Genomic DNA, 22,902 nt, shown 5'->3' on the forward strand with positions numbered 1-22,902 from the left:
ATCTCTCTCCTTTGTCCACGGGGATCTCCACGACGATGTCAGTACAAGCAAAAAATCAAAAAATTGTGATCACCCTTCTGACTGCACTATGGGCGGTCGTAGCACCTCAATTGATTTGGGAGGTCCTAGCACCTCACTGTTGATGGGAGGCCATTGCGCCTCAAATGATAATGGTGTCCCTCATGGCACAAATATGATGGGTGTCCCTAGCAGCACAAATATGACCGGTGCCCGTCGCGGCACAAATTCTAATACTACTCAGAATGATGCAGTCTCTGACTCTGAGGAGGAGGAAGAAAGTTTTACTAACCATCATGATGAATTCGTACTGGACCTAGATGACAAAGACCTCGAATTCAACAACCCCGGTGAACTCGACTCCCCTTCTTCCTCCAAAAACGTAAGATAAGGTTTCGCAAACCCCTAACCTTGACCTTGACCTGATCAAATTCCTATGTAAACTGGGGAAGGACCCTAGAAAAGGTCTAGAGAGAGCTCTTAAAGGTTGTCAGGACCGCTTACTTGACATCCTCGGCCCACTCACCAGGATTCTAGACTTAGCCAAAGAATCACACATTTCCAACACCCCCCTTGATGTTAACCTCATTCGAGGCTGGAGACAAAGAGCCATCGTACTCCTTGGCAATGACAATTCCAGCCTCAACATCGAAAGAAGGAGAACCATCCTCACCAAGATCAATCCTACACTGGGTGATTTAGCCAAAAAAGAACCCTCCGATAACCCTAAGGGCCACTCCTTCGGAGAGGGCATGATTAAATCAATAGGTAAATACGTCGCAACCTTTACTGCCCTCGATAGGGCTCAAGCAAACATGAAACGCATATTCAACACCAACCTTTTTGGACAGGCTGGAAGAAGAGGCCGCTCTTCCGGCCGTGGCAATCAACGGCCCTTCTCAACATTCAGAGGTACTGGTAGAGGCTTCTACCCATCCAACCAGCAATTCTATCCCCAACGAGGCAGAGGACCACGAAACAGAGGCTACAGATCCCGTGGAAATCCAAACAACTCCAACCTTCAAAGTAAGTCTTCCTCTTCTTCCCAAGTAGGGGGCAGACTAAGATAATTTTACCACATATGGGAATCTCTAACTCAAGACCCATGGGTTCTCGAAACCATTCAGGGTATCAAAATAGACTTTATAGACAATCCTTTTCAATCACAACTCCCAGAACCTCTAACACTTTCGGAAGAACATCAGAAAATTTTCGAAGAGGAAATCTCTTCAATGCTTCAAAAAGGAGCTATCGAACAAGTTCCATGGTCCTTAAAAACCTTTGTCAGCACTCTTTTCCTCGTTCAAAAAAAGGAAAAAGGGTGGAGACCAGTCATAAACCTTCGGGAAGTAAACAAGTACCTAGTTTACAGACACTTCAAAATGGAAGGCATTCACCTCCTCAGGGACCTTCTCTTGAAAGGAGATTGGTTGGTGAAACTAGACTTAAAGGACGCTTACTTTACCATCCCTATGGCCCAAGAACAAAAACGCTTTCTCCAATTTATCTGGAAGAAGCGTCTTTTCCAATTCCAAGCTCTTCTTTTCGGTCTTTCCTCTGCGCTTTGGTGCTTTACCAAGATCATGAGGACTATTGTCTCTCTTCTGAGAGAGAGGGGTATTCGTCTCATCATTTATCTAGACGACATCCGTATCATGTCCCAACTCTACTCTCAAATATTGAAAGACCTCAATACTTCCATGGAGCTTATCAAAAGTCTCGGCTTCATTATAAAAAGGGAAAAATCTATCCTAACTCCCTCCAAGTCGCTAGAATTTCTGGGCTTCAATGTAGATACCTCGAGCTGCCTTCTCCTTCTACCTACCAAGAAAATTGCCAAAATTCGAAAAGAGATCAGGTATGTTCGAAGACAAGAATCTCTAACCCTACGAGAATCAGCCAGACTTCTTGGCCTCCTTTCCTCCTCCATCTAAGCTATCTTTCCGGGTCCTCTGAATTACCGTGCCCTTCAAAGACTAAAAGGGAAGGCTCTCAGGTCTGGTCTCTGGTACAGAGATTTTGTGACCTTAGATCAGTAACCCAGGTCAGAACTTTCATGGTGGCTGGAGAACTTGGATGCCTGGAATGGAAAAGCAATCTTCAGCTCTGCCCCGGAATTTATTCTGGAATCAGACGCCAGCCTACACGGTTGGGGTGCTCTCCTCCTCGAGCAAAACACTGGTGGCGCTTGGTCTCTCACGGAATCTTCCCCTCATATAAATTTCTTAGAACTTACAGCAGGCTATACGCACTAATGAGCTTCAAACACTCACTTCAAGGGAGATCTGTTCTTCTGAAGATGGACAACATCTCCGCAGTCTCATATATCAACCGCCTTGGCGGTACCATATCTGCAGACCTATCTGCTTTAGCCAAGAAACTCTGGATGTTTTGCTTAGAACACAAGATCTCTCTGAAGGCAGAATACCTTCCCAGAAAGTCGAACCTATCTGCGGATTGGAACTCAAGATTCCTTTCAGACCTCACCGATTGGAAACTCAACGTGAATGTTTTCAATGTTCTCTTTCATTTTTGGGGTCCACTGGATGTGGACTTATTTGCCAGATTGACATTCCAAAATATTTCACCTGGATGCCAGACCTGGGCGCTCTAGCGGTGAATGCTTTCCTCCAATGCTGGTCCAACCTTCAGGGTTATGCCTTCCCTCCCTTTGCTATGATCCAAAGGGTCCTACAGAAGGTCAGAAAAGACCAATGCTCCTTGGTTCTAATAACCCTGTTTTGGCCGTCTCAGGCATGGTTCCCGACTACTCTGGAACTGTCCTGCGACATTCCCTTCCTCATTCCAGCGATCAAGGGTCTGGTTTCCAACACAGACGGAGAAGATCATCACCTAATCATTTCCGGGAATTTGAACCTTCTTGCTTGGAAAGTGTCAGGCAATCCAACGAATTGTCTGGCCTTTCATCATCAGCTCTCACTCTCCTCAGAGAATCTTGGGAACCTGGACCGCACTATAGATACAATAACATTTGGAAAAAATGGTTTTGTTGGTGCATGGAGAGGAACGTGGATCGCGTGGAAGCTCCTATCGTCCATACCGGTGTGTCAGGTGCTGTATGGAACTGGCTTAGATCCTTCCTAGAAGGGCAGGCCCAGCAGATTTGGATTCTGCCATCCTCCCCCTCTCTACAGTCTGTGTCAACGGGAGTCCCCCAGGGGTCGTCCCTTAATCCCCTTCTCTTTAACATCTATATGACACCTTTGATCTATCTGGCCGAGAGTTTGGGAACTAGGGTGATGGTTTATGCTGATGACACCCAGCTGCTATTTACATGGGACAATAGTGATGAGTCAGTTTCCTCGGTTCATCACTGTCTCTCATCCATTTTCAAATGGCTAGCGGCTGCACAATTAAAATGTAATGAGGAGAAGTCATAGATCCTTCTTTACGGAAAATTTCCTCCCAACTTCCGGGAATCTCTCTGGCCTCCTGAGTCTCCCTTGCCTACTTCTGCTGGGAAGCTGGCCAAGAACTTGGGGGTATGGTTCAATGAGAGTCTTTCTTTCTCATACGATCTCAAGAAATTGCACGGCAACTGCTTTGGTCTTCTCAAGACTCTGAGGAAGTTTTTTCCTCTCCTTTCCTAGGCAGCAAGAGAAACGGTCACCTGTGCACTTATTTTGTCCCGGATAGTTTATGCCAGTGCTCTTTACATGGGCATTCCGGGATGTTTGTTGAGAAAGCTCCAGGTGGTCCAAATCGGGGCAGCCAGACTTCTTTTGGACATCTCTGCCAGAATCAGCGTGCGTTATCATCTGCGATCTCTGCATTGGCTGCCCGTGGCAGAAAGGGTGAAGTTCATATCACTGGTTTTGGCCCACCGAGCTTTGCACAGTCTCAGCCCATCCTACCTACAAAAACGGTTCTCTTACTATGTACCATCTAGACAGCTGCGCTCTTCCTCCCTTCACCTTGTTCAGGTTCCCCGATTCAAATACCAGAGGCTAGGTGGCAGTTTAATGGCAAGGAAGGCCGCTGTTGCTTGGAATGCACCACCCCTTGCCTGACGTAATATTCAAGACCCAGCAATATTTAAGAAAAACTTGAAAACACATCTTTTTGCATAAAGAGACTTTCTCACCCTTTTTTGTTAGGCATCGCACCGGGAAACTCGTGAGTATCCGTGCTCGCTATAAATTAAAATAACATATAACCTTATGAAAAAAGAGTTCTGGTGCTACAGATCTCCATCTTAATCTTAGGCCATCTGTTGAGGGATCAAGTTGTTGCCTTATTGTACTTTGGCCTAGAAGCCATCATTAGATGGGCTTCAATGGGATTATGGTCACTGAAACTAGAGGAAAGCACTTTACCATGTGATATGTGGTATATAAGGAAGGAAGATATAAAGATATAGTCAATAGTGGAACCAGGGCCTCGTCCTGTAAGAGTAGGGGGAGTATCAACATCAGTACACGCGAGATCCATAATATTAACTAGATCATATGCAGCCAACAAAGAAATCAACTTGCGTCCCCTACCATCAAGACTGCTCTCAATGGCACTAGCCTTTGTGAGATCAGGGTGCTGGTTTCTTATGTGTGAAATGAATCTAGAAACTGAGTGAAGTCTTATATTAAATCGTCTCCTATACATATTCCTGCAGGCTGCCCACTGTCTGAGATCTTATGCCGAAGAAGGGATATATGAACAGATAATGATGATATGTTAATGTTTGGCACGTTAGTAAAATCATTATTATAGCAGTTAATTAAATATAATGTGCCTCCTCTTTTATATCTTATCGTTAGAAGGTTGAAATTATTTGTTTTAACAATCTTACCACTTCCTCCTGCTTTAATGTTGACCCAAGTCACCAACCCCTCGATAGCACAACCAGAACTTGAGGGGGGCGCTAGGTTATGGATACTAACAAAGCCATTAATATGTGATTATTTTGTAGACCAGGTTTCCTGTAACACTAAGATGTCATATTGGGTAATAAATGAGATCCACTCAGGGCATAACAATTTAGAGTGCAATCCTGTTATATTCGAACTCAGAAATTTCAGAGTGTCATTTCCAAGTTTTCGGTTATGCCAGACCCTGACATAGATGCAAAAAGGAGGGTCTGAGACTGGCACAGAAATAGTTGGGGCAGCTCGATCTGTGGAAAATTCTAGCCCATCCAGACCTACTAGTGTGGCAAATCTATTTTCTACTTGTATAGGAGGTGCATGTACAAGGGTCGGTGTTATCATCGTAGGCTTATAGAAAAAGCCAAGTGGTAGGCAACAGATTTTAGTAGGGTGGGCCCAGGTCTCTTCCTGATATGATAACATGACTGCAAGGGTAATGTCTGGGGGCCTTATTTATGAGGTTTTGCCATAGGGCAGCGCAGCAGGCCTTCCTCCTGCCCTGCCCTACGGCAAAAGAAAAGGGCAGGAATGCGCCATATCTAAAATATACGGCCCATTCCTATCCTTTTCCCCTGTGCCAGAGCACAATGAGCTGCCGTGCACCAACGCAGGCACCTTTGCATCATGGTGCAAGGGTGCCTGCATTGAGGGGATGATTTTTCTTGTACAGGAAGAGAAACCTTTCTGTACAAAAATAATCACAAGAGGCTTTTTCCTCTTTCTATGTCTGCTGCAGAATCCAGCACACATAGAAAGAGGAAAAATGAGGAGAAATAAAGATATTTCTCCTCTGTTGCACCTCCCTGACGCTTCCCCTAGGGAAGCGTAAGCTTTTGGCACTGCCACAGATTTACGATTTCTGTGACGTTCTGGAGGCTCAAAGGGCCTTATAAATGAGGTCCTTGGTGAATAGAGGAGTGTATGGGTAGTGCCTGAGTGATTAGACGAGTGTTTACACAGTGTCTGGGTGATTTTATAAGTGCATGGGAAGTGGCTGGGTGATTGCGTGATTGCCGGGATAGTGTCTGAGTGATTGAACGAGTGCATGGCTAATGTCTGTGTGATTGCATGAGTCCAGGGGTAATGTCTGAGTGATTGAAGGAGTGCAAGGAAGAGTTCATGGGTAGTGCCTGGATGCATGTAGGACTGTATGGGTAGTTCCTGGGTGAATGAAGGAATGCATGAGTAGTAGTAGGGTGATTCCATGAGTGCAGCAGTAGTCTGTGGATGATTGGAATACTGCATGGGTAGTGCTTGGGTGATTACATGAGTGCCACAGAAGTGCCTTAGTACCTGTATGACTGCATGAGCAGTGCGTGACTGATTGAAGGAGTGCATGGGTAATGCCTAGGAGATTGTATGAATTCAGGGGTAATATTTGGGTAAATAGAGGAGTGCATGGCTACTGCCTGAGTGATTAGGCGAGTGTATCGGTAGTGCCTTGGTGATTTTATAAGTGCATAGGTAGTGGTGGGTGATTGTAGGAGTGCATGGATAGTACCAGGATGACTGGAGGAGTGCAAGAGTAGTGCCTAAGTTATTCTATGAGTGCATAAATAGTGCCTGGGTTATTGCGTGACTGTAAGGGAAGTGCCTGAGTGATTGAAGGAGTGCATGGGTAATGCTTCTGTGATTGTATAAGTGTAGGTATAATGTCTGGGTGATTGAAGGAGTGCATAGGTAATGCGTGCGTGTATGGAAGAGTGCATTGGTAGTACATGGGTGCATGTAGCCCTGCCTGGTTAGTTTTGGGGTGATTGGAGGAGTGCATGAGTAGTAGCAGGGCGATTGCATGAATGCAGGAGTAGTGTGTGGATGATTGGAAGACTGCATGGGTAGTGCTTGGGTGATTACATAAGTGGTACAGAACTGCCTTAGCACATGTACAACTGCTTCGGTACTGCCTGAGTGATTGAAGTGGTGCATGGCTAATGCCTAGGTGATTCTATGAATGCAGGGGTAATGTTTGGGTGAATGGAGAAGTGTATTGGAAGTGCCTGGGTGATTACACAAGTGCATAGGCAGTGGCGTAGTAATTTTATAAGTGTATGCGTAGTGGCTGGGTGATTGAAGGAGTGCATAAATAGTGCCAGGATGGCTGAAGGAGTGCAAGGGTAGAGCCTAGGTTATTACAAGAGTGCATAGGTAGTGCCTGAGTGATTGTATGACTACATGGGCACTGCCTCAGTTATTGAAGGAGTACATGGATAATGCGTAAGTGATTGCATGAATGCATGGGTAATATCTACATGAATGGAAGAGTTCATAGGTAGTGCCTGAGCGATTAGACAAGTGTATAGGTAGTGCCTTGATCATTTTATAAGTGCATGGATAGTGCTTCGTGATTGCATGAGTGCCACAGAAGTGCCTGAGTGCATGTATGACTGCATGGGCACTGCATGAGTAATTGAAGGAGTGCATGGGCAATGCCTGGGTGATTGTATGAATGCAGGGGTAATGTCTGGGCGAATGGAGGAGTGCACGGCTAGTGCCTGAGTGATTAGATGAGTATATATTTAGTGCCTTGCTGATTTTATGAGTGCATTGGTAGTGGCTGGGTGATTGGTGGAGTTAATGGATAATGCCAGGATGGCTGCAGAAGTGCAAGGGTAGTGTCTGGGTCATTGCATGAGTGTATAAGTAGTACCTGGATGATTGCATGACTGCATGGGTACTGCCTGAGTGATTGAAGGAGTGCATGGCTAATGCCTGTGTGATGATTGTATGAGTGCAGGGGTAATGTTTGGGTGATTGAAGGAGTACATGGGTAATGCCTGGGTACATGGAAGAGTGCATGGGTAGTACCTACCTGCATGTAGGACTACCTGGGTAGTTCCTGCGTGATTCAAGCAGTGCATAAGTAGTTGGAGGGTGATTGCATGAGTGCAGGAGTAGTAAGTGGATGATTGGTAGAATGCATGCATAGTGCTTGGGTGATTGCATGAGTGCATACGTAGTGTCTACATGTTTTTATAAGTGTATGAAAATTGCATAGGTAATTATATGAATAAAGCAGTAGTGCCTGGATTATTAGAAGACTGCAAGGGTAGTGACTGTCTTATTAAAAGATTACAAGGATAGTATATGGCTGATTTCAGGAGTGCATAGCTAATGCCTAGGTGGATCGAGGAGTGCATCAGTAGTGCCTGGGTGCATAGCTAATGCCTAGGTGGATCGAGGAGTGCATCAGTAGTGTCTGGGAAGAGTACATATGTAGTGTCTGGCTGATATTATAGGTATATGAATTCAGGCTAGGTGAATCAACACATGGTTGGATAGTGCTTGGGTGATGTCAAGAGGGTGAGAATATTGTCTAGTTATATACATCAGTGCATGGGTAGTATTTGAAAAAATGGATGAGTGAAATAAAAGTGACAGTAAACATAACTTTATATTCTTCTGCTTATTACATTATTTCATCTTACCTTCTTTTTTAAAGTACAAACCAAACTCAGTGAAACTATTTTGTAGTTGTTTTGTTGAAAACTGATTTTAAAATCTTTTCAAGGTTTACTATTATTTTCTGTAATAAAAAAGAAGAAAAACTGTTATTACATACATTGTTATGGGTTTAAAAACACAACATAATTTTACAATTAGATAAGATATTCAGTTTCCCTTTTTTGCTGTTCTCAGGTTCTATTGAATTTCATTATACAAAGTGATTTTAATGTAGATCGTCAAATAAAAGCAGGGAAAAAAATATAATCAATGAGATTGTAAAAATTTAGAACAAAATCAATCATATGTTTACCTACCTACAGTTTGCAAATTACATTCTTCCACTACATTAATTCATTTATTTCTCTAAAGTACATTTTCTAAAATATACACTCTCATTTACATTGCGTATAATATAAAGATCAAATATATCAACTAGTTCCTTTAAACTCAATTTTGCAAATGCAATAATAATTAGCACAAAGAACAATCCAAACAGAAAGTGTTCACATCTTCCCAATAGGCCAAATAATGTTTCCAATTACATTTGCATTGAAAATATCTAAAATAAACTCATTAATTCGTGTTCACATCTTCCCAATCGGCGGAATGATGTTTCCAAAATTTGGTATCAAAAATATCAGATAAGAATTTTGTAGGGCAACCTACATTTGAATTGCAAATGTGTATCATTGCAATATGTCCATCCTTTCTTTATTGTAATTTAAATAGACCGTATAGTGTCCAGATGTTGTGGTAGGTCCATGATGAAAAATATTAGCCACTGCTTTAAAAGTTCTTCCTGAAATAGATACTTGACTTGCCACCAAATTTTTGTATATTGGTTTCCAATTTTCTTCCATCTGCTGTACAACATTGTAGCATTAAAGTGACATATTGACCAAATATTTCCATAAATAATGTTGACAACATTTCTGATTTGCAATGAGAACATTTCATATCTTGATTAGCTGTTTTTACTAATTTGTTAAAAGACACTGTTTTGCAATCTGGTATTGTCAAATATATGAATCGTTCAGTGTCTATTTCAGTGGTAGAAGAAAATGAACACTCTTCACATTAATGATCCCATCTATAACGTAGTCCAAACAAATTTTCATTTTCTATTCCTTCATCTTCCAATACTGGAAGCATAAACATAAGAAATTATTGTGCATCTTGTGTACATTAAGTATAAATTCTGAAGAACCAGTACATATTTAAAAAAGATGCCGTATGCCAGAAACAATATAGATTTTAATTTTATCAGTCTCCAACTTTTCAAAAATATAATGTAACACGGAACAGAATCTTTTTTCTCAATTTTCCATAATTTGATGATGAAGATCTTCTAGATAAAACAAAATCAACAACTTTTCCCATTGCTCCATTTACTAAACCTCATTCTACATCCAAATTGCGCGGTAAAATTACCCGACAGTTTACACATAAATATAAAGGGCCTCATTTATGAAAAGTGACGCATCGGTGCGTGAAAACAGCGATGCGTCACTTTTCAATGCGCCCTCCTTGCGACACCAATGATGCGTCATATTTACAATATGACGCATCATATCGCAAGGAGTGACAGATGCGTCAGTATTTGTGACGTATCTGTTGGCGCAAAAGTGACGCATTGCTGGGCTGTGTCATAAAAGTGACGCATCTCCAGCAATGTGTCCTTTCACATGGGGCAAGCCCCATGTGAAAGGGCCTGTGTCAGTCTTACGCCTGCTGTGAGGCAGGCGTAAGATATTGACGCATTTCTGTCCTAGAAGTGGCGCAGTGAAATCTCGTAGATTTCACTGCGTCACTTCTACAAGGCTTACTTGCGTCGGTACGCCCACCCTGCATACATTATACCTGGTGCAGTTATAATGTGGCGCAGGGGTTTACAAAGTGACGCATCTACCTAGATGCGTCATTTTGTAAATATGACGCAACATGGTACATCTTTTACGCTGCTGGTGCGTCACAAAAAGTGATGCACCGGCGGCGCAAAAGTGACGCAAGGGCTCATAAATAAGCCCCAAAGTCTTTTCTAAACCTGCAATCTTAGATACAGACTTCTCCAAAGAAACTGTAGTTTCTCTGAGAGAAGAAGAGGAACTCCTTTGTGTTCTATTTTATCAATGGCTTCCATTTTCAGTATTGGTTGTTTTTCCAGTTTCAAAAGTTATTGATTGAATGTAGAACACTCTTGCAGTGTTCGCATTAGGCAAACTATAGACATCTTTTCTTCAATTGTTTTGTACATTATTTCAGATGCAATGTTTTCATTTGGAAACAAGTTTGTTAGTAGCTTACTTTTTAAAGCTTCTTTGCCATGTTTTGTCAAAACACCAATTCTTATATCTTGAAGATGTTGCCATAATGATAATCATTTGCTTGTCACATATTCTTAATAAGTTATTTATATTCAAAATGAGACCAAATGTTAACATTTCCAATACTTCCCAAAGATTACCTAGTCTCTTCATGGACAAGTTTTTTAAAAACAGGTTGCTCTTTCACAGGAGTAAGTTGCAGTAGGTCGCCAAATAATATTACATGTTTTCCTCCAAATAGAACATCATAATCTGTTTTTAAAATCTGTTGCATTCTCAAGTGTATAAAGGCAAGCATTAAGTTTGAGGCCATGCTTACCTCATCAATGACCAGAAGTTTCATTTTCCTTAGTACTCTTGAATATTCATAACAAGTTTCTCCAGTTAGCTGGTGATATTCCAATTGATTTTCATGTTCAACCGGTAGCATGAGTAATCGATGTAAAGTAATCCCTTTAATGTTGTGTGCTGCTAATCCAGTAGGAGCTGTGACAACACAAGATAAATGACATCCAGTCGTTTTGTGTAGATAAATGGTCAAAACTTTAATGAAAAAACTTTTTCCTGTTCCAGCTTCACCACTAATCTACATTCAAATAGGTTTAAATGATGTACATTGGCATTCTTTTTTTCATGAGGCAAACCATGCTGAATCTGTAGTGTCACTTGCAGATATATTTCTTTTTTTTCAGTATTCAGTTGTTCTTCCAACTTTCTCAAGTCAATAACATCCTGTTGTGTGTGTTGCATTGTCGTTTTAACTTCACTCATGGCTATTGCTGCTTCATTTTCAAGAATTGGTTGTCCTGGTGGATCTTGACTCAGTGGAGCAGACCTCTGACTATCTTGAGGACTGTCTCTAGCTATTTCAGCTGCATTAGTAGTTCAATCTCTTCATTCAACATTTGTAGATAAGTAGGGAAAATTGTGCATTGAATGTTATCTTTACACGCATTAAAAGAATCTTCATAGCAGTCAAACTCTCCAAGTAATTCTGCTTCTCTACGCCAAGGCTTGAAAAGTTGCAGAAGTGCTAAATAGAAAAATTTCCTTTTATCTGAAGTTTTGCAACTGAGTTTCCTGTGGTTAATAAGATTTCCTCTGGAAAATTTTAACAAACATCCTTCACATCCAATTACTGCATATGTTTCTTCATTAATATTTTCTGAAACATTTCTCTTAGAGCTGTAATGTTGCAGTACTTCATACAGACATATGTTTTCAAGATGTGGACTTCTTCTAGGATAGTACGTATCCAACATATTTGTTTTGGCAATATCTGTACTTTCTGGTTCATTCAATGCTAAGTATTCATTTTGTTGTACAGATTTCAATACTCGATTTTGTGTTGGAGCAAGACCTAGACTTACCCAAATGATTCCTCTAGACTTTGAATATAAACCTGCAGAGGTCAAATGATCTGAACATTCGTATGATCCAATCTCTCGATGGGAAAGCGTCTTCAAACTAAAGCTGTACAATTTGTTACTAAGAGTCTTCTCATGTGAAATCTCTTCCCACATTTCTTTCAACTCTGTCAGATTTGGTTATATAAGATGTAACGTAGCGAGCAACAGCAATCAAATTATCTGCAACATACTGGATATCCATATTTGCATTCCTGATCGTCAAAATCACTGGATTGTAGTCATTAATATACTTTGATTTTTCAGTTGTTTTTATGTTGTAAGTATTCTTTGTAGATTTTCGAGCTATAGTATGCCTTACTGCCGACATGAAACTTGTGACTCTTCCTTTTGAAATTACTGGACGTGGGAATCCAAAATGACATTTTGTATGAAATTTTCCCTTTGACTTGTATTTCTGTTGACAATATTTTCCACATCGATGACTTTGAAACCATAAAACTTGCTGTCTAAAGTTGTTTTCTCCTCCTTCTTTTGGTATGGCACAGTTAACATATGTTTCAATGAAAGACAAAAAACTTTAATCAGTATCAGTTCTACATTTTTGTGCATTCTTGATCCATAATAGCATGTGAATATGAGGTGCATCTCTAGCTTGGTACTCCTTTCTCCCAAAGAAATCAATAATTTCTCCAAGAGGTGGATTATTTTTACTGCAGATAAAAGACATCTTAGCTTGAAAACTATGATTAAAATATCTGCACACATTTACAGGATCCAAGGAACACAGTTTTCCAACAGTCTTCAATTAAATGTTTTTTACATTTAAATGTGCTTCTCGTAGAAATTCCAGTAAATCATCCCTGGCGTATTCAGCACAGTTAAGCGTAACAAACCATGTAGGGTTTCCTAAGTTCCTTAACATACATTTAAGTTCTCAGTGTCAAAGATACCAATACTCATTAGTTCCACGTTGACACACCATCAAATTATTTAACTGGGATTCTAAGTGATCATCTCTTTGTTTAACTTTGTCCAAAAATTCCTTTGCAGAAATACGTGTAAGATGAACTCTTGTTTTTAATATGTGTTTAACTGCAGATTAAAGTCCAGACAAGTCACTTTCAAACAGATGATGAAATAAATATGGAACACACTGTGGAAATCTTGAATCCTCTGAGTACAATCTTGTTGTACCGTATTCTGAAGCTGGAATCTGTACTGGTAGTTCATCATATCGTCCACCTTTTCCAGTGGGGAAGAGCTGTCGAAAACAATGAGCTTCTAAACTTTTTTCCAAAACACTCATGGGAGTTCCTTTCGCTTTCTTCATTTTGAATAATTCAATAGTGTTTCTAATCACTTCTTTTGAATGTAGAGGATGTATACTGTAATGTTCATAAATTTCTTCACTCCTGGACTTGTCCACTTTTTCTATTTGGCCAGTTGAAATTTCTCTATCATCTTCTAAAGATATTTCTTCTTCTTCCACACATACATTTTTATAATAAATATTGTTTTGTATAAGATATAATGTAGCTTTTTGAAGTTTGGTGACATCTACTAACTCTTTCCATATTTTCCGACTCTATGTTGGTACACCATTAACTAGAATACCTATAGTTTCACTTTGCTATCTCTCAACACCAACAGTTTCAATATTTTGCTTAAAATCTAAAGGTAAATACACAACTATTCCTTTTAAACTTCTTTGTAAATTTGTTGGTGTCAGCTTACCTGTTTTAGGCTCCATACGAACTATAGACTGAAACGGGTGCACAGATTGAATAACAATGGACTCATATGTATTTAATTCTACCAGTTCAGAAGGAATAACATCAACTCTAGGTTATAAGGTACAACTCTAGCTGGCATTTTGTTCCCTTTTAATTTGTTGTAATAATATTATAATAATGACGATTCGGAGAGCGAAACGGAACCACTTATCAAGGTGACTAGTTTATTTTTCGTTCCTACTGAGGAGCGTCGATCGATTAAAATGCCACGCTCTTAAGGTTTACGGGTGCAATACAGCTGGCAATTTTGAATTGTTTATACATCAGAAAAAAGAAGACATTCATCTTTCAATTTTTGAACTATATTCTGAAATTTAGAAACTGTCTTCCTGTTGATCTAAGCCCTGAAGAAGTTCCGTCAATTTGTTTATATAGGAACAAAACGCGTTGGCTGTTTTCTGCGCATTTATCATCTGTGAAATAAAAGCTTTGAAAAAAGAAGAAAAAAATCTTTTGGACTTTGTATTTTATGTTTAGTGCACCTCCATTTGTAAAAAATATTTACAAACACGTTGATCACGAACTAACTCAAAATGACCTTCCACCAACAAATAAGCACCAAATTGCTCCCACTTATCATTGTTTTCCTTTTCACTTTTTAAATGCACATCAATATTCCTAGTTTGACTTCTATAGTGAGTACGTCAACAACAAATGAAAACATAGTTTGGTTTTTCACAACAAACTACCTTAAACTTTGTAATTTCTTCTACAAACTTCTGAGTAGTACTATCTTCCACCTCTTCTTCAACACCTACACTTATGAAACTCTTACTTTCTCTACACTCCTCTTCAGGACCAAAGAAACAAAATTGTAAATCATCGCAAACTTTTTTTACATCCGATACTGAACCATGCAAAAGAGCAGTGTTTATTTCACTTAAAGATAATGCAGGACTTTTTACATAGTACAATCTTCTTACTAACTTCCACATTTCTGAGTGATGTACTGCTATCATTCTCAAATGATGAAAAGTACTTTGACACACTGTTCTAGAAAGCCAAGCCAGAGAATGACCCTGCAAGTTACTATATTTTATCACTTTAGAAGGATCTAGTCCTTGCAAAATCTTAATCTTCTGTTTAATACTTTTGTTTACCATACTCTCATAAGAAATTTTGTAAAATATCAATAGATTCCTGCTGTATACTACAAATGCAGCTACAATCCCACCTATACACTGGAGCTTGTGAACGTCTCCCTTGAACTTCTTCAGCTATTACTTCTTCGACATTTTTAGCAACCATCCTTTCTTTTTCAATTGGACAACCATTTATAATTTCATAAGAACGACCACTGGTATCAACTGCGTGAATTAATGTATTTTGTTGAAAATAGATTTCCACATAAAAAAAGGTTCACTACTAGAAGTGTGCTTCCATTCACCCAAATTATTTTAGCTAAAGTTAATTCTGTTAACCAGTCTTTTTCTTTTGCTTTTCTCCTTCATAAAATGCATTGTTTTATTCAATGTTTTCATTCTCTTCAATACTAGTATAAACAATCTTCTTTTCAATTCAAAAGTGTTTTCGATTACACTTTCAATCTGTTGTTTTATGTTGTAAAAGGCAGATCTTTTTTCATATTTTTGCAATCTTTAAATAAATTTTGTAGTAGTCTACTTTTATACATTTGTTTCCTAAGGTCCTTATATTCTTTCACCCTTCTTTCAACATTGATTTTTTTTACATTAACCTGATTTTCCATTAATTTACCCTTTTTTTCATTTCCTTCTACTTGGTTCTTCAACTTTTCTTTCTGTTTTCTCCATTTTCAAAATTCTTTCCAGTCCTTAAAAGTCTTTTAACAAATTCTTTAGTTCTCTTACCAGAGACTTTTTCTTCAATGTCACATGTTGTACTTCATCTAATTTCTGCTTTTCTCTCTCCTTTAAATAGTACTGTTTTTTATGTTGTTTTTTCTTTTCAACTTGTCTTGTCATACTGAATCTTTCTTAATAATAATGGAGAATATCTAAAAACACCTTTTTAAAAATCATTTAATATTATTAAAATAATTATATACAAATATTCTTATCTATTACTAAAAAAACACCTTCTATTTAAAAGGTACAAACATATGCATATATGGTTTTCGGAATATGGTGAGCCTCACACCTGAGACATGTTATAGACTTTTTTTTATATTTGCCTAGGCCCAACACTCTGAGCATTCCTAGAATGGTAAAGCAGCAGGACAAAAGTGACGTTTAAGGCATGTTAGGAAATAGACTGTAACAGAGGTGCAGAAAGAAGCAAGAACAGTGCAGTAAGAAACAACAGAGGTACAGAAGAAGGGAAGAGATGTGCAGAAAGAGGCAAGTGCAGTACAGAAAGAACAAATACATGTGCAGGAAAATGGAAAAAAAGATGGAGAAAGAGGCAAGAGGAGTGTATAAAGAAGAAAGAGAAGTGCAGAAAGAAGCACCTGAGGTGCTGAAAGAGGCAAGAGGGGTGCAGACAATGGAGGAAGAAATACAGAAAGAAGTAAAAGAGGTGTGGAAAGAGCCAAAAGGGTTGCATAAAAAGGGCAGAGCTATGCAGAAAGAACCAAAAGATGTGCATAAAGAGGCAAGAGAGGTACAGAAAGAGGCATGAGATGTGCAGAAAAAGGGAAGAAAAGTAGAGAAAGAGGCAAGTGAAGTGCTGAAAGAGGAAAAGAGTTGAAGAAAGAGGCAAGAGGGGTACAGAAAGAAGCAAGAGAGGTACAGAAAATGGATCAGAGGTGAAAATAGATGCAAGACAGGTGCACAAACAACTAAAGAAAGTGCAGAAAGAAGCAAGAGAAGTGCAGAAAAAGGTACGTGAGGTGCAGAAAGAAGCAAGAGAAGTGTAGAAAAAGGTAAGTGAGGTGCAGAAAGAGGCAAGAGAGGTGCAAAAGGTGACAAGGTAACTACAGAAAGAGGCAAGAGGGATGCTAAAGAAGAAAGAAGAGTACAGAAAGAAACAAAAGAAGTAAAGAAAGAAGGAACACAGCAGCAAAAAGAGGGAAAATGGGTGCAGAAACAAAGAAGAGGGGTACAGAAAGAAGCAAAAGATGGACACAAAGAAAAAGAGAAATACACAAAAAAGGAACAGAGGTGCAGAAAGAGGCAACAGGGGTGCAGAAAGAGGGAACAGGTGGGCAGACTGAGGAAAGAGAGGTACAGAAAGAGGGAACAGGGGTGCAGAAAAAGGCAAGAGGGATGCAGAAATTTGGAACAGAGGTGCAGGAAGAAGCCAGAGCAGTGCAAAAAGAACCAACAGAGGTGCAGAAAGAGGCAAAAGGGGTACAGAAAGAGGCAAGTGAAAAATAAAATGAACCAAAAGAGGTGCAGAAAGAAACCAAAGAAGTGCAGAAAGAAGGAACAGAGGTTCAGAACGAGGCAACGGGGATGCAGAAAGAGGGAAGAGGAGTGCAGAAAGACGCAAAAGAGGTGCAGAAAGAGGTGACAGGTGCAGAAAGACACAACAAAAGTGCAGAAAGAAGGAGCAGAGGTGCAGAGTCCATGCATACTGCCTAAGTAATTGAAAAAATGCATTGGTAATGCCTGGGTGATTGCATAAGTGCAGGGGTAATGTCTGGGAGATTGGCAGAGTGCATGAGTAAAGTGTGGGTGATTGCATGAGTGATGAGGTAATGTGTGGGCGGTTGTATGAGTGTAGTGTGAGTGCCTGAGTGATTGGAGGAGTGCATAGATAGTGCCTGGGTGATTTTATAAGTGCATAGATACTGGTTGTGTGATTAAAAGAGTACAGACCTAGTGCCTGTGTAATTTGAAGAATGCAGCGGTAGTGCCTGGGTGATTAAACTAGTGTATACGTAATGCTTGGTGATTGCCAGAGTGCAGGGGTAATGTCTGGGGGATTACAGGAGTACATAGGAAGTTCCTGAGTGATTTTATAAGAGCATGGGTACTGCCTCAGTGATTCAAGAAGTATTATGGTACTGCCTCAGTGATTGGAGAAGTGCAACATCCTGAGTAGTAGTATAATACTGAAATTGCAGCACAAAAGTGAGCTCTTTGACATGGTGTACACTTTCGTACTACAGAATCACAATTCTGTAATTACTCAGGTTGTTGGGCATACCCAAAATATAGCATCAAACCTACACACCTTGTGTTGCTGTTACGCGAAGGCTTAGGCTTTCTCTTTGGCTAAAATCTAAATTTAAAATCACTGTATTCGTTTTGTTTTCGGCGCTTGCATTTACAATTTTATATTGACCCTAATATCCTGATAATATAATTTGAAAGGAAATATATCTCTTACTGTGTATACTTCGTTGTTTGTCACTTCGTTCTTTGCGTGCATTCCCCGGTCCACCACAGCTGGTGCTGATTGTGTGGAGGGAGTTTTTATGCTACATACCTGCCCCCACTTCCGGTGAGATATCCTCGCCCGCCATCTTAATAGGGTGACGGTCTAGTCTTTTGCCACTCTCTCCCCAGCACTGCATAAAGGCAAGCTATGGCGCTGACGCGTAGTTGATAACTTGTGTTGCTGTAACGCGAAGGCTTAGGCTTTCTCTTTGGCTAAAATCTAAATTTAAAATCACTGTATTCGTTTTTTTTCCGGCGCTTGTATTTACAATTTTAAATTGACCCTAATATCCTGATAATATAATTTGAAATGAAATATATCTCTTACTGTGTATACTTCATTGTTTGTGACTTCGTTCTCTGCGTGCATTCCCCGGCCCACCACAGCTGGTGCTGATTGTGTGGAGGGAGTTTTTACGCTACATACCTGCCCCCACTTTCGGTGAGATATCCTCGCCCGCCATCTTAATAGGGTGACGGTCTAGTCTTTTGCCACTCTCTCCCCAGCACTGCATAAAGGCAAGCTATGGCGCTGATGTGCAGCGGACGCGCGCAGCGGGCGCTCCGGCGGCACACCGGCAGTGCGCCAAAGGCGCGCCTAAGGCAAGCCCGTCTGCGCCCGTCCGCGTCCGATGGGCGTCCAGCGCCAGCCATGCTGCTCGTGACCCTGTTAAACATAACATGCCCACTTGCTACCTGGAGAAATGGAACACCAGTAAACAATGTGGTCATGTCTTAGATGTTAATAATGTCGTGGGCCCGACAAGCTGCAGGAAATGCCAGACACAAATATTTCTATGGGATCATCACCGCATCACGATTGACTCAGGTATTGAAAGCAGTCACTCGGTCTCCGTTCAAGGGGGCCTAATTAACGCTCGATCTTTAATTAAGCATGCCGTAGACATTAACGAATTGATCATCGATAATAAGCTCGATTTCTTGTTTATTACTGAGACTTGGTTGAGGGATAACTGTAACCCAGATATAGGGGTCGCTCTGCTGCCAAACTTTACTATGTGTAGGAAGGATAGAGATGACGGCAGGGGATGGGGAGTCGCCATTATACATAGGGTGACCTTACAGATGAAGACCTTTACCCTGCAAGGACTAAAAGGAGTTGAAAATATGGGCTTTTGCTGTACCATGCATAACTCTTTCTCCTTTTCTGGGGTATTGCTGTATCACCCTCCTGGCAACATTAATGCCTTCCTAGAATCTTTAGGAGACGCCCTTAGTGAGGTAGTGCTTAGATACTCGGGCCCGATTCACAGAACAAACTTAAGACTAAATCCTAAACTTACTACCATTTTGGTATTCACAGAATGCACCTACTACTACTGGTATTCACAGAGTGAACTTACTACTTTTGCTATTCACAAAATGAACTTAGGACTTTTGCTATTCACAGAATCCATTTACGACCACTAAACTTACGTCCGCACTCAGGCCGGAATTTCCGCCCCCGGAGCGGAATTTCCGGGCCCGGAGCGGAAAGTCCGCTCGCGGGCCGGAAAGTCCGCTCCGGAGGCGGAAATTCCGCTCCCGGGCCGGAAATTCCACTCTCGGGACGGAAAATCAGATTTGGGACCAGACTACATTAACTGTGGCCATTGATCATTTGAGCCAAGGGGAAACACCTGTTCAAATCCCTACCATCCCCCACCATGCATCAGCTGACGCACTCCAGCCAATCCCAGCCAACAGCTCCAGTTAGCCATCATGTTGCTAGTGCATTCCATCCCCCACCATGATCCAGCTGAAGCCAATTAACACTGATTGACCAGCAGCAAAAAACATTTAAAAGCAGCACACAGTGAAGGAACAGGTTTGGCCACACAGAGTTTGTTTTTGCAAGCAGAGACCGGCTAAGAAAAATGGACCTCCTGAAGAGAAAGAGGAATTACACAGCAGAGGAGACCACCATGCTTGTGGAGTTCATTGTCAGGCACCACAAACGCCTCTATGGACACCCACCCTAGTGCACCAGTGGGACACAGAAGGCAGCCCTGTGGCAGCAATTATCCACTGCTGTCACAGCATTGGGGGAGGAGAGGCGCACTGTCCAGGACCTAAAAAATAAAATGGCAGGATGAGCGGCTGAGGGTAAAGGAGAAATACTCCAGGATTGAATTACAACGGATCCTCCCAGCCTCATACTCTGGACCACGCATCCGCCTCACCCCACTGGAGGAGGATATCCTGACAACCATACACCCCCACTTGGTCCATGGGCTGCCTGTCAGTGACGTCCGCTACGTGGTACCAGGTAAGTGGGATGAAAAGATAAAGTGCATGAATAGAATGTCTGTGTTGCACTGTCAGTGTGAATAAGGAAGTAGTCCAAAGTGTATAAATTCATCCGTCAGTCAGAGACTCCTGTGTCACCCTCTGTATGTAGCACTACAAGTCCCACAATCCTTAGCGATGGAAATGGCAAATCCCTCCCCCACTTCAGAAAACATGGCCACTGTCCAGTTGCAGTAATACACCAGCCCGCTAAGTAGCAATTGACAAATAATAGCAGAGATGCGCCAGTAACAATGCCACACGCAATCCAACTCTTGTGCAACCGCGGATGCCTCACATTTACAATGCGATGCACTGTGGCGCTGGGATAGACAGATGGGTGTCGCAACTGATGGCATTAGGGGGATGCTCTGCTGGAGTAGTGTCACAAGTGTGACGCAACTCCAACAATGTCCATGGACCGCCTACACCTAACGTTCAGGGCCACTCATTACATGTGCCTCAAGCTGGTTTAAGTTTGCATGGCACCACCCTATGAAAAGTGACTACGTGAAATGCCGTCGATTACAATGCATCACTTGTACGAGGCATAACCAAATAAACACACACCCTGCCTACATCACAGCTGATGCATGTTTAATGTTGCGCAGGACCGCACACCGTGAGGCATCCCCATAGATGCATAACATTGTGAATAAGTCTAAATGTGTCACCTGTATTACCCCACCGCTGTGTCACAGAAGTGACGCAACTGCGGTGTAAATGTATTACAAGGGGCGTGGAAACATGCCACTAAATATCAAAGAAGTAAATCACCCCGTGCAAGCTTAAAGCACAAAGCAGAAGGTGAGAGAATCATCTGATCCAAAAGTCAGACACCTATTCTGTTGTACATTTCCCACCCTGCCACGCCATTACGACCCCAATGCACCACTGCTCCTACCTGCCCAGTCAGCGGCAGTACTGCATAACACTGTTAGCATGCAGAAGAAATGGGGAAATCACAGAAATGTTCCACAAGCACATATTCCAGATGTTTAGTTTTCTCTCTTCTCTCCCATTGACACATTCAGCCAGAGCACAGACAACTGCCGCAGCAGAGGTCCCTGCATCGACTGGGAGGAATCGCCACCGTACACCCTCACCGACTGGTAAGTCAAAGTGTCCAGGAGATGGTCAAAATGCATACATTGTCAGGAGTGACCGAGGGACATATAGTGCCCACATATGAAAGTCAACCAGAGATGAACAAATAGCTGCATTACTATTGGAGTAGTCAATGGACATCCACCTTTAGCTAATTATAATTGTGAACAGCTGAAGACAATATATTACATGTCTTGGCTCATCAAACCTTCGTAATTGCGGAACATGACATGTTTTTCAGCAACAGCCCCAGACCTGGGAATCCAATCCTGTTATCGAGTGCCAAAACTACTCAAAAGGGTGCCCCCACTATGTTGTAATGGTGTCTGTAGACATAATCAATCAAAGTAATTGACTGACATATGGCAATGATGAACAAGTGAGATCCCAGGGTCATTAGTATTGACAATGCATACACTGTCCAACTTTGAATGTTTCCAATATAGATCAAATTCCCAGTCCACACAGCTGGTCATGTACCACTTACATTGTCTGGCTTTTGTGTTGCCCATCAACAAAACACGATAGTGGACCTCACATCAGGATCCGTAGACATATCATTGTGATATTGGTTGCATCCAGGTAGTGGGCCCATTCGAAGTCATGTGGGAGCAATCTTGAAATTACGTATAACACACTTCAGCGACGCTGGTGCCCACAACCGCTTGTGCTCATCCTTTGTGCCAGAAATCTAGTGCATCACATGTGGCTGCCGGAATGTAAAGTAGCAAAACACACTTATCACTGTAGGTACAACGAGGTCCTCCCAGAATCAAAGACACACACTGACTTCTGCTACAAGGTTGGCTGTGACATCTGTTCAGGGCCCACACACTGTTCCCGTGCTGGGCCAAGGGAGCGGAACCCAAGAATATATCAGGCTGACTGCTCATGAAATGTGCCTTTCACGTCCGCCGTATGTTGTATGTGTATTACAACACTGTTGTTCTGCATCACAATATGCTCACATATGGCATTTGAACCCATGCAAGATCAGACCCTGGTGGCTAATGAAAGGATGACACAAAATGTATGCCAAGTGAGTGCAGAATGGACATTCAATAGTACCATGAGTCATATGAAGTGACCAAAACATTCAATGATAGGAAACACCATGATGAAAATAGCATGGCTGAGGCCAACACTGATGCCAGTAGTGTACCTTTGAGATGAATGTAGGGGCTGCTAAGGTGAATCTTCATGCAGTTACACCTGCTAAATGACTAGGCAGAAGAGCAACACGCTAATCCAGTGCAGGCAGAAGGCATCAAAGCCTCTCAGCCTATCCGCAATGTGTGAGTATAAACCAAATGTTACATTCTGCTTGCCTCCTCTCCTACTATATTCACATGTATAGGTGAGTGTTTGGC

General features: G+C 41.4%; 1 long non-coding RNA gene across 1 annotated transcript in view; it reads left to right on the top strand.

The window, feature by feature from the left end:
• Positions 1 to 14,258, top strand: part of LOC146861981 (uncharacterized) — an 84,059-nt gene extending 69,801 nt beyond the window's left edge. Inside the window, exon 4 of the long non-coding RNA XR_014978358.1 lies at positions 13,138 to 14,258. This is a non-coding gene — a long non-coding RNA (uncharacterized LOC146861981). The remainder of the gene's footprint in view (positions 1 to 13,137) is intronic.
• The last annotated feature ends 8,644 nt before the right edge of the window (positions 14,259 to 22,902 follow it).

Source organism: Triturus cristatus, chromosome 2_2 (assembly GCF_964204655.1).
Source record: "Triturus cristatus chromosome 2_2, aTriCri1.1, whole genome shotgun sequence".
NCBI lineage: Eukaryota > Metazoa > Chordata > Amphibia > Caudata > Salamandridae > Triturus > Triturus cristatus.